Source organism: Anolis sagrei, chromosome 2, assembly GCF_037176765.1.
Source record: "Anolis sagrei isolate rAnoSag1 chromosome 2, rAnoSag1.mat, whole genome shotgun sequence".
Taxonomy (NCBI): Eukaryota; Metazoa; Chordata; class Lepidosauria; order Squamata; family Dactyloidae; genus Anolis; species Anolis sagrei.
The window spans coordinates 190,465,591-190,478,140 of NC_090022.1; the positions used below are offsets into that span (position 1 = coordinate 190,465,591).

At 43.6% G+C, this 12,550-nt stretch overlaps 1 protein-coding gene across 3 annotated transcripts in view; it reads left to right on the forward strand.

Annotated features, from left to right (window-relative positions):
• The window catches only part of MAP3K12 (mitogen-activated protein kinase kinase kinase 12), a 164,494-nt gene that overhangs the window by 83,813 nt on the left and 68,131 nt on the right, over nucleotides 1–12,550 (forward strand). Inside the window, exon 1 of one of the 3 annotated variants that reach the window (XM_060762870.2) lies at nucleotides 4,789–5,018. The exons of 1 other annotated variant lie outside the window; for it this stretch is intronic. The gene's annotated coding sequence lies outside the window, so the exon portion shown is untranslated. Of the gene's footprint in view, nucleotides 1–4,788; nucleotides 5,019–5,046; nucleotides 5,093–12,550 lie in introns of those variants that run through there. One more of the 3 variants, XM_060762872.2, reaches the window with a different exon arrangement.

The window sequence follows — 12,550 nt, forward strand, 5'->3', positions numbered from 1 at the left end:
ATAATCTGATGTGAGCCAGGAACCATAAGACAAAGCCAATGGTTGGGACTTAAAGCATCAGGACCAGAATACAACCAGTCTATGGTGGAATGCACCAGAACTTAGAACGTAAACACAGAATTCATCTTTATCAAAAGACTATTAGCTTCTATCTTCCATGATTCTTCACTATTGGTTATGTTTGTTAGGACAGATGAGAGTCCACAAACATCCAAAAATGACATACCCATGCCACTCTTTGCTCAGGAAATTCTTGGTGGACAAACATGGACCATTTAGAACAGGCTTATCCTATAGGTCAAGGAGCAACCCATAGATCCCAGCCACAACTGACACAATTGTGATTCTGAGTTACAAACTCAGATGGCAAAATTGACCGCAAAGAGCTCAGAGCCCAAAGGAAAAAAGACTGAGGGTTGGACCTCAGCTGCAGGAACTCAACCACTTGCACTGAGATACAATGAGAGAGAAGTGGACAGAGGAGACTATGAAAGAAGATAGGTGTTTGTATGTAGAGGCAGAGCAAGAAATGAGTGTCAACAGGTGCATAGTTAGGACACTGAGGTATAACTAAGGTAGGGAATGAGTCATAGCTGCCTAAGAAAGCCTGTTCTATTTTGAGTATCTCCTTTGGGTCATGGAATCCTTCCTAGGCTGCTTTACAGAGGCAAGAAAAAGGAATGAGCAAATCAGTAGTTAAAATATCACAGGTACACTGGGACATCAGTCTGGAAGGATTGACATTGGATTGCACTTCACAAATGCAGGTCAGGAAAAAATAGTGGTTGGGTGTGATGGTGGTGTGGGCCAGGAGAGTTAACTGAATCATACTTTGGAGTATGGTTCACTAGCCATACTTTGGAATAAATTGGACACACTGGTGTTATTGAATCCCAAATAACTATGGGTTAGAGCAATTATGGGCAAACTTGGGCCCTCCAGGTGTTTGGGACTTCAACTCCCACCATTCCTAACAGCCTCAGGCCCCTACCGTTTCCCCCTCAGACGTGGCTGAGGGGGGAAAGGAAGGGGCCTGAGGCTGTTAGGAATGGTGGGAGTTGAAGTCCAAAACACCTGGAGGGCCCAAGTTTGCCCAGGCCTGGATTAGAGGGTCTATCGAATTGTAATATGAGTTCTTTTTGCTGTTGTTAAACAATTAAACGTCAGAAGCACTTCCCAATCTAGCACTTTGTTAATAGATTAATAACTTTATTCTCTCCTGAAAGACAGGATGCATCTTTTCATCTTCATTTTGAGGATGACCACTTGTGGCACCTGGACCACATCTAGAACCAGATAGCCTTACATCCTCTTGTCATTAAACCAACTGAGTCTTACAGTGGTAGCCGTAGTGAAAGGAAATAGAACAGAAGGATCCAGAACATAAGGAGGAGGAATAGAAAAAACCCAGAAGTTACTATTATCTAGAAGTTTGGAAAGATGGATATTCTCTCTAGCTAGCTCTGAGTGAAAATACACCTCCTTCCACACTTCTAGGTAATAGGTCTTCCTTCTCTTCCTTATTAGTGGACAACTAGAACATTGATTGGATGAATCATTTAGGTAAGGCCTCGCAAGCATCCATTGACTTGTGCCAGCAGGACTGCTGACCGAAGGGTCAGTGGTTCGAATCTGGGGAGTGGGTGAGCTCCCATCTGTCAACTCCAGCTTCTCATGCAGGGACATGAGAGAAGCCTCCCACAGGATGGTAAAACATCTAGGAATCCCCTGGGCAATGTGAGCTCCCATATGCCAGCTCCAGCTTCTCATTCGGGGACATGAGAGAAGCCTCCCACAGGATGGTAACACTTTTGGGCATCCCTTAGGCAATGTCCTTGCAGATGGCCAATTCTCTCACACCATTGACTCAAAGCTCTTCTGTGATCACAAGGAACAACTTTGATTGTGTCTTCTTGTATGGCAGGGAGTTTGACTGGATGGTCTTTATGGTCTCTTCCAATTCTATGCTTCTGTGTTTCTAACTAATGTGCTTATAGCAAGGTCATGTAATTTTGACATTTTATCTATGTGCAATTCACAATTCACATGGAGCCCCCGGTGGCGCAATGGGTTAAAGCACTGAGTTGCTGAGCTTGTTGATCGAAAGGTCGCAGGTTCGATTCCGGGGAGCGGCATGAGCTTCCGCTGTCAGCCCTAGCTTCTGCCAACCTAGCAGTTCGAAAACATGCAAATGTGAGTAGATCAATAGGTACCGCTCCGGCGGGAAGGTAACGGCGCTCCATGCAGTCATGCCGGCCACATGACCTTGGAGGTGTCTACAGACAACGCTGGCTCTTCGGCTTAGAAATGGAGATGAGCACCACACCCCAGAGTCAGACATGACTGGACTTAATGTCAGGGGACTACCTTTACCTTTAATTCACAGTTATTTTTAAAACTATAGCTCCCAGAACCCCTCAACTGAATTTTTTTTTCAAACTTTGGAATGCAGACAATCCAAATATTTTATTATTTGTGAGTATGTGGTTTTAATTTGATTTAATTTAGAGTTTTTCTTTCATTCTTTGTACTAAAGGGGACTTGCTGCTTATTCCTGCACATGAATTTTCATTCTGTGAGTTCATTATATGAAGAGTTGTGTCTTTGACTATCAGGTGCTTGGAGTGGATGATACAAAAGGACTGTTACCCTTATGTCCTTGCTTATGGGCTTCCCAGAATTATCTGGCGAGCCTCTACCTGGGGAAGAGGATGCTGTACTAGGTGGGTTTGAATGTTCCCTCTCACAGGTGAAACACAACTTGACCTGTTTTCAAGGCTGATTGTTTCTGCTGTTGGATGTGTTTTTTCCATCATCTTTTTCAAAGAAATACATTTTACCGCTACACATCCAGGCTGCGTTTTTCCTCGTTCTTTTCAGTTTTGAAAGTGCAAAATACTCGTTCTCATTTCTAGTCAGTTGTGTCATTGTCCCTCACAATACAAACATCCTTGAGCAGTTATCAAAACCCTTCCAGACAGGCCTTATATCCCAAGATATGATCCCAGGTTTTCTGTTTATCCCAGATTATCTGGCAAGTTTGACTCATAAAATCCAGTTTAAATCAGAAAACCTGGAATCAGATCCTGGGATATAGGGCCTGTCTGGAAGGGCCCTTAGAAGCCATAACGATTTCTTAGGTTAGCAGTAGTTGCAACCTTAGGTCTCCAAATACTTTTGGACTTTTCTGATTTTGGAAGCTAAGTAACATTCGCTGTGCTTGGTACTTGGATGGGAGACTACCTAGTGCTGTGGGCTATATGTCGGAGGAAGGAACTGGTAAAATTTAAATCTGCATAAAACCTTGCAATGCTGACTAGCATTAGAGTAAGGTGGAATAGGGAGAGAATGCCCACTTCCTCTTATTTCATTGTAAGGGATCTGAGCTGAGTTACTGTAGATCACAGAGTTGCTACTTATTGCATCTATATAAATAAAACTGTAATGTTCATTTGTGGGATTAATAGAACTCAAAAACCACTGGACAAATTGACACCAAATTTAGACACAAGACACCTAACAACCCAATGTATGTCCTTCACTCAAAAAAAATGATTTTGTCATTTGGGAGTTGTAGTTGCTGGGATTTATAGTTCACCTTCAATGAAAGACCATTCTGAACCCCATCAATGATGGAATTGAACCAAACGTGGCACACAGTGCTCCCATGACCAACAGAAAACACTAAGAAGGGTTTGGTGGGCAGTGTCCTTTGGTTTTGGAGTTGTAGTTCACCTACATCCAGAGATCACTGTGGACTCAAACAATGATGGATCTGGACCAAACTCTACACGAATACTCAATATGCCCAAATGTGCACACTGGTAAAGTTTGGGGAAAATAGAATCTTGACGTTCGGAAGTTGTAGTTGCTGGGATTTATAGTTCACCTACAATCACAGAGCATTCTGAATCCCACCAATGATAGAATTGGGTCAAACCTCCTACACAGAACCCCCATGTGTGCCACAGCAACACGGGGCAGGGGACGGCTAGTTTGAAATAAATACTTTAGAATAACTTTTTACTGACTGTTGTTCTCCAAGTCTGTGAGATTGTAACTTCCATAATCCCCAGCACACCTGGGAAGATGGAGGCCCTAGTGGCACAATGGGTTAAACCCTTGTCCTGGCAGGACTGAAGACTGATGGGTGGGAGGTTCCAATCCAAGGAGAGCATGGATGAGCTCCCTCTGTTAGTCCAGCTCCCCATTCGGGGACATGAGAGAAGCCTCCCACAAGGATAGTATAACATCAAAACATCCGGGCGTCCCCTGGGCAACGTCCTTCTAGACGGCCGATTCTCTCACAGCAAAAAGTGACTTGCAGTTTCTCAAGTTGCTCCTGACATGAAAAAAAATTCATTGAATTTCTTAGGGAGGATTTTTTTCTTGGTGCTCACTGTTAAGCTACCTCATCCCTTTAGCCAGCCTAGCATTGCACAGAAATATTGGGCCACAATTTCCACAGCTGGGTGAAGATGATAGGGGTTGTTATCCAGCCTCTAGAAGACATTGGCTGTGGAAAAGCAAGAATAGATGGCCTTTAGATCTCTCTTAGCCTACATCTAGGTGCCTATGTATACTCTGAGTGTCATCTGAGGTGATGTGTGCATATGCTTTTGCAGAATCTGGTTTTTCTTTTGCTGAAATGGAAAGTGTACAAATAAGTGCGCATGGGGGAGAAGGGTCAAGAAAGGGGCTGTCCATGGCTGCCCATCCAGTCCACTTTTGCCTCCGGCTGGAGGCTGGGCCCGCCTGTCAGTCCCCACGTGGCACACTTCACCTTGGCTCCCGCATTCCATTGCAATGACATCAATAGCCGCGCCACTGAGCTACCTGCAGCAGAAAGACGACCGCCAAGGCATCCCATTGGCTGGAGCCTGATTGCGAGAGGAGGGGAAGGAATTGAGAGATTAACTGAAGAGCAAGGAGGGAGGGAAAGAGAAATCCAGAGAGCGAAATTGGAAGAGGCAGGCATCAAGAGGAGTCCAGACTGCAGCAACAGCAGCAGCACATGGGTAGGAGAAAGAGCGAGTGGCAGTGTGTACGCATGAGTGTGACGGTGTGCCTGAAAGCATCGTAGTCCAGAAAGGTAAATAGATACATGCCATTTGATTTTGATAGGGATGGATAGCTAGACAGATGCCTGTCATTGAGATGAAATGCATGGCTTAATGTGTGGCTAGCCTGCATGTATAGTGCTACAACCCAATTTAACTCAATGCATGTAAACAAGTAATTTATCCCCGTTGTTCAGAAGGTTTGTTGCCTTTCTTGTGGCTCCTTCCCAGGCATGAACAGTCATAGGTGAGGTAATAGACGTCTCTGAACAGAAAATATGATTGTGCTTTGGCTAACAGAGTGGATTTGCTAAATTTTGGTTAGGGCTTTTATGTGAGGTAAGTGTGCAGTGAGATGCAATGGGAGATATATCACTGATGTTCTTCCCTCCTAGTGAAATTTCCAAGCCAAAGAGCCTTTGAAAAGAGATAAACAAAACCACATGGCATTGACAAGCGAGTTCATGCTAGAGCAGTTCGAATCCACCTGGTGGGATTACCTGGGCAGGAGGTCAGAGGTTGCATTTAAAGCACGTGCACTTGAAGGAATACAAGAAAGGAAAGACATAACAGCACTGCCCATGGTTGGGGATCATTCAAGTCCCAGACTGGTTCAATAAAGTCTAGGTGAGCAAGATTTTCCTATTTTCCAGAAAAAGACAAATATGCAGTTGGGAGCCTTGAGGTTCTTCCCTGGCTATAGTCCTTTGGACACTTACTTTGTGGGGTGGGGGGATGCTATTGAATTCAATGAAAGTTCTTTATAGGCAGATTGCATGCAAAGGGTCAAGCTTTTTTATTCATGTCAGGAGTGACTTGAGAAACTGCAAGTCGCTTCTGGTGTGAGAGAATTGGCTGTCTGCAAGGATGTGGCCAGGGGACACCCAGATGTTTTGATGTTTTACCCTCCTTGTGGGAGGCTTCTCTCATGTCCCCACATGGGGAGCTGGAACTGACAGAGGGAGATCATCCACGCTCTCCCCGGATCTGTCGGCACAAGGGTTTCATGCTGTTAGCAACTGCATGCTTGAATTGGGCTCCTGATCTCCAATAGCTGTCTAGAAGAAGAGGAAAGTACAATTGGATGGGCAGATGTGATTGACCTGCATTTTGAGGATTGGAGTGAACTGAGATGTAAAGTATACAGGTGCTTTAATAAGATGGGTGTGTGGCTAAACTTGGGGAACACTACTCTGAGAAGGCAAAGGGGCTCCTGAGCATGTTGCCAATTGGTGTGGAGATTTTGAATACTAGTTGTTCGCCCACCAGCAACTATACCTCCAGGCAGAAAGGGTGCAAGCAAACAGTATTTATTATAACTATAGTTTGGCTAGAGGTCATTTGGGAGGTTTTGGCTCAAGGCTGAAAGAATAAGCCACTCTCTTGTTAAAAGTTGCAGAATGTACCAACTCTTTTGGAGAAATTTATCCAGTGATCTGGGGAAATGGAGCCCTCTGTGGCGCAATGGGTTAAACCCTTGTGCAGGAAGGACTGAAGACCAACAGGTTGGAGGTTCGAATACGGGGAGAGTGCAGATGAGCTCCCTCTATCAGTTCCAGCTCCCCATGCAGGGACATGAGAGAAGCCTCCCACAAGGATGGTAAAACATCAAAGCACCCGGGCATTCTCTGGGCAACGTCCCTGCAGATGGCCAGTTCTCTCACACCAGAAGCAACTTGCAGTTTCTCAAGTTGCTCCTGACATGGAAAAGAAATCTGGGGAAATATCTTATACATAGCCAAGTTATTAGTCTGTCCAACCTAGGAAAAATAGTTATTCAAAGTAACAATGATTCTCTGAGATGCTAGGCCAAGAAAGGTTGTAGCCCAAGTTCCTGAATTCCTTTTAACCTGGAAGAACTGAGACTGAATCTGGAACTTCAGATATGCATGTATGTCTTACTACAGAGCAATGATGCTATCTTCAATAGTAGCTATGCACCGTGTTTGAATCGGAACAGCAGAAAAGGGAGCATCCTCTTTGGCTGAGCCACAGATGTGAGACTCTGAAAGTCTGAAGATTTTAAGCCTGAGTATGTTTTGGAAGTGTTTGAACATAGCTTTTAAAAGGTCAGGGATAATCCAGTGTGAGATACACTTTCTTTCAAAAAGGAAAAAAATGAAATATCTTGCTTGATTTTAAAGTTATCGCTATTACCACTGGGCTTTTGAAATTTTCTCCTAAATTCTCAGTACCTATTTAGGAGGGAGAATAACATACCCAGCACAGAGGTTGGGGAGATCTGTCAGAAGTCTTCAGATTTAGCTCCTTCCTTTCCCAGTTTGCTTGTGAGCCCAGTGCTCCATTCTACCGATGTGCCGTAAGTCATTCTCAACTTGCCATTAGCCAGAAGGTAGTTTCCACCTGTTCCATTCTTCTGGGAAAGTGAATGTGAAAGAAAGATTTGATGCTGTCTTCATAAACTTGGAAAAGTTGATTTGGTAATTGCAACATGTAGTAACATGCTGACTGGAATTCTGGGAGATGTAGTCCAAAGATGTAACTTTCAAGTTTTCAGCTTTCCAGGGGCAAGAGGTGGAAGGGCACAGGACCATGTGAGAGGCAAGGATATTTGACAACACGAACGTTTCTTGCATCTCAAGAGGACTTTGATACAATTTGGACAGGTTCACTTCAGAAAAGCACAGACTCACAGCAGAATCCTTGACCGAGAAGGAGCTGCCTTTCTCGGTCTTGGTTGGATATGTAGTTTCATTAGTTAGTCTAGCCCAGTGGTTCTCATCCTGTGGGTCCCCAGGTATTATGGCCTAAAATTCATAGAAATCCCAACCAGTTTACCAGCTGCCCTAACAGCTGGGAAACAGGTTGGGATTTCTGGGAGTTGAAGGCCAAAACATCTGGGGACCCACAGATTGAGAACTACTGGGCTAGCCTGACATAAGTCACATTTACTTTGATGGGCCAGCATGGTCTGGTGGTTTGAGTGTTTGGGTGCAACTCTGGAGACCAGGGTTTGATTTCCCATCCAGCCATGCAAACTCACTGGTTGACATTGAGCAAGTCTCACACTCCAGAAAAAAACCGTAACAGGAGCACCACAAGTTGGAAATAACTTGAAGGCACACAGCAACAAACTGTGAATATAGCCAAGTCCAAATGTAACAAACAGTCTTTCCTCTTAGCTCAATAAAAAATATCACACTTAAATCAGCCATGCACTTACCTTCCTCTTTCTGCCTGTGTCTCCACTCATTTCATCTGTACCTTGCAGTGGAGTGTGGGTTAGCACAGGGAAAGTTTTACCCATCTTTCCTTGAGTGCACATGGGCGTTTTTTTATCTAGCCAAAGGCTGCACAAAAGGCAGAAAGTCCTGTTAACAGCTGCAGAAAAATCCTGCTGGAATGCTGTATCTTTCTCTATTGGTCTGTGTCTTTCATCAGTCTACCTAGTCTGTGAAAGTTGTAGACGTCCATCTGCCTATCCTCTGTTACAACTGTACATGCCTTCTATATGTACACTATACATGTACTTGGCGTTTTGGTTAATATCTCAGATTTCTGATGAGGTGGACTGATGAATGCTTATTCTGTAGTACTAAGCATGTTAGATCAATAAGTGCCCACCCCCCTCTTGGTTTTGTTTTCTGGCGAAACAGACTATTGTGGCTTTCCTTTTGAAAATCTCCTATATCCTGCAGTCCTTTGCCAAAGCTATATTTCCATCTGATCTATCTGGCATATATATTCCTCCTCTCAGCTGTCTCTGTCTTCTCCCCACCCCAACATTACTGTCCCTCTGTTTCTGCTCTGAAGCCAGTTGTAGTACCTTCTCAGATCAAATCCTCTCCGTTTCCCCTCCTCAGGACTATAGTCCCCCATGAAGGGGATGTGGTAGATGGTTCATCTAGAGAAGGGGCTGGGGAAGACAGAAGGGATAAATTGTCAAGAAGGAATGGCCTGATTAACAAGAAGAACTAATGGCCACACTTGAGGAGATTACCTGAAAGAGCAAATGGCATTATTTCCTCCATGCTCTGAATGATTTATTGCCTCTGTGAGAGCAGAGCTTGGGGGAAAAAACTTTTTGGGACTATTAATCTTGTGAATCTTTCAGCTGTAATAGGAGCTTCTAGAAGTTGCAATCCAAAAAAGTAAGTTTTCCAAGACTTACCCCATGTCTACATAGGCCAAATAAAATGCATTCATATCAAATGCACTGCAAGGCAGTCCACATGATGTATGGCCAATTCCACAGCAGAAGTGCTACTTCCAGCTGGACCTTCAAAGAAACTCTGGTGTAACCCCCAATATATTTATTTATTTATTTATTTATTTATTTATTTATTTATTTATTTATTTGACTTGTATACCACTACTCCCAATTTGGCTCGGAGTGGTTTACAGCAGTAGATTAAAACAATACAATTAACTTCAAAATACAATAAAACAAGAACAGACATAGTCCCGAGTTATTCACCCATTGAAAGCTTGTCAGAAGAGAAAGGTTTTACAGGCTTTCTGAAAAGCAAGTAGGTCTCCGATAGACCGGGTTTCAACTGGCAAGGCATTCCATAAGTAAGGGGCTACTATCAAGAAGAGTCTCTGCCTAGTAGAGGACAGATGGCATGTGGACAACTGGAACTGGGTGGTTATAGTATCCACACATCAAAAAGACCAATTGTTTTGCTGGCTAAAAGCAGATTGTGACAGAGCCTTGTTGGCAAAGCCACATCTGTGATCATATGACTGGGCACCCTGTTGAGGCCTCACCAGTAGTGATGGTACCAGCAAGGCTGTGACAAGGAGATGCTTTTAGCTGGTGAACAACAGTGCCCCCCAAGACATGAGACACCAGTTCCACTGTCCTAGCAGTCCGACCAACCATGGGACTACAAAGCGGTTTCAGGGTACTTACATGCCAATATGTGTGGACTCCCTGTGATGTAGTTGGGGCAGCTACAGACAGACTACACAAGATTATTTTGTCTGGTGTAGACACGGCATTTGACAGTAGCAGCTTGTGATTCTCATGTCATTTGGGTGATGACTCCATCACGGTTTAAAGGAGCTTTTGAAGACACTGAACCTATTGGGGGGGGGGGGGGATAGCCTTCAGTAACTTGAATAGCTAGGAGCCCCCAGTGGCACAGTGGGTTAAACCCCTGTGCTGGCAGGACTGAAGACCGACAGGTTGCAGGTTTGAATCCGGGGAGAGGCGGATGAACTCCCTCTATCAGCTCCAGCTCCTCATGTGGGGACATGAGAGAAGCCTCCCAAAAGGATGACAAAAACATCAAATCATCCGGGCGTCCCCTGGACAACGTCCTTGCAGACAGCCAATTCTCTCACACCAGAAGCGACTTGCAGTTTGTCAGGTCACTCCTGACACGACAAAAAAAAACTTGAATAGCTTGAAATCAACATAAAAACGAGATTCATTGCCCTGCTAAAATGGAGGCCACCAGCCCCAGAAGGCTAGTGTAAGGGTCAAAAATGAAACTGAATTTCTGTCAGGCTCTTGCAATTGCTGCCTCTTTTGTTTCCTTGTTAAGAGATGTGGAACAGAAACAAAACAAGATTGAAAGAATTGCATCCTTACTTGTGCAGTGCCATTGATGCCACATGCTCTGCAAATGTAAGAAGGGGGGGCACATGATCACTGGGCTTCATTTGCATTCAAACAACTAGTGAGGCAAACATAAGCATCATATGCAGAGTAACAAGGAAAGTGTGCAGCTGATCTGATGAGAAAGGGAGAGGAGATGCATTTACAAAGGGATGCTATTTTGATGTGCCAGCACAGCCAGGATCTTGGGACAGAATCCAGGCCTTCTGTTGTAATGGGAATAGAGCCAATTTTTGGCAACCACCTAAGGTACAAATAAAAGCATCAAATATGGTCAGTAGCTTTATGGTCCTGCGCACTCACACACACACACCGTCTCCCTTTCTCTCTCACCCTCTCCCTTGCACACAGTAATGTGTGATTACATTGGACTTTTGCTGAAAAATGAGCAAGATCATTATTTGTCCCTGGGATCAGTTCTCCACCACAGTCTTCTCAGATTACCTTGGGCAAAAATGACTACCTGGTCTTCATTTTCAGCATGCTGGAGCAATATCCCTGGACCTGCTTCTTTTTAAAGTCGAGAAATGAGGCTAAATCCATTAAAAGACTATGAGTCAGTTCAGCTCTAAGGGGATGAAGGGCTGCATAAGCATATTACAGAGGCAGTGAGAGAATCTTGTACAAAGAAATACAAACAAGGGCCAAATAATAAGAAAGGAGCCCTAAATATTACAAGAGAAAAAAGAGCAAGCTTGCTCCAATCCAATAATCAATGTACTATATTTTTTCTCTGTTTGAAGAGCTAAGACTTGGCTGACATCCAGCCAAAGGTTAATGTTGCCCACTCCCACTGATTTCAGTAATATAAAGGATGTGGCACATTTCTCCTGGCAAGAGAGCGCATCTTGTTGTTGTTGTTATTGTTGTTGCTATTATTACTAACCCCCATATATATATATATATATGTATGTATGTATGTATTTCCCCTTGAAATTAATTCTAGTCGAGTCCAACTCTGGGGGGTGGTGCTCATCTCCATTTCTAAGCCAAAGAGCTGGTGCTACCCATAGACACCTCCTAGGTCATGTGGCCAGCATGACTGCTGGAGCAGTTCCTATTTATCTTCTAACATTTGCATGTTTTCAAACTACTAGGTTGGCAGAAGCTTGGTCTAACAATGGGAGCTCACCCCGTCCCATGGCTTTTAACCACTGACTTTCCAGTCAGCAAGTTCAGCAGCTCAGCAGTTTAAACTGCTGCACAACCACAGCCCATATATATATATATATATATAGAGAGAGAGAGAGAGAGAGAGAGATCAAGTCTACATAGCTCTTTACAATAAAGCAAGCAGAAACAATGAATCCTGACAGAAGTGTGCAATCTAAAATGCATATATATGTCCCATCCTAATATTTTTCAGTCTGCCACACAAATGGATTAAGACAGGAGTCTGAGGTTCTTGATGCACCTTACAGGTTCTCCAAAGCAGTGCTTCTTAATTGTGGGTCCTGGCCCCAATTGGAGTCCTTTTAGCTCAATGTTGGGGCCACAAAAATTTGGCTACAGTAAAAGGTTTCTGAATGCCACTTAGACATTTACACAAATCTGTTAGCAACAACTGCAGTGTTTACAGTGGACTTTGCAAGAGATGCTTCAGCTGTACTTCATAAAAAGGAAAATCAGCCTGTTTTGCAAGCCTTGCAAATGCTGCTCTATTATCAGTAAATGTTTGATTTTGATACATATTTTATATACCTATGCTATATAGCCTGGGTTGCGTAAAATGTAACAGGCAGAATTTGCACCAGAAATGTTTTATTACATGTTATATTACTGCAGTATAATGAAGTACATGTGCATATGTGTATATGTATGTATGTGTGTACATGTGTGTGTATTCCATGTCATTCTTTTTAATGCTTGCTGAAGAGTTTTGTATGACTCAGAAAATTCTACC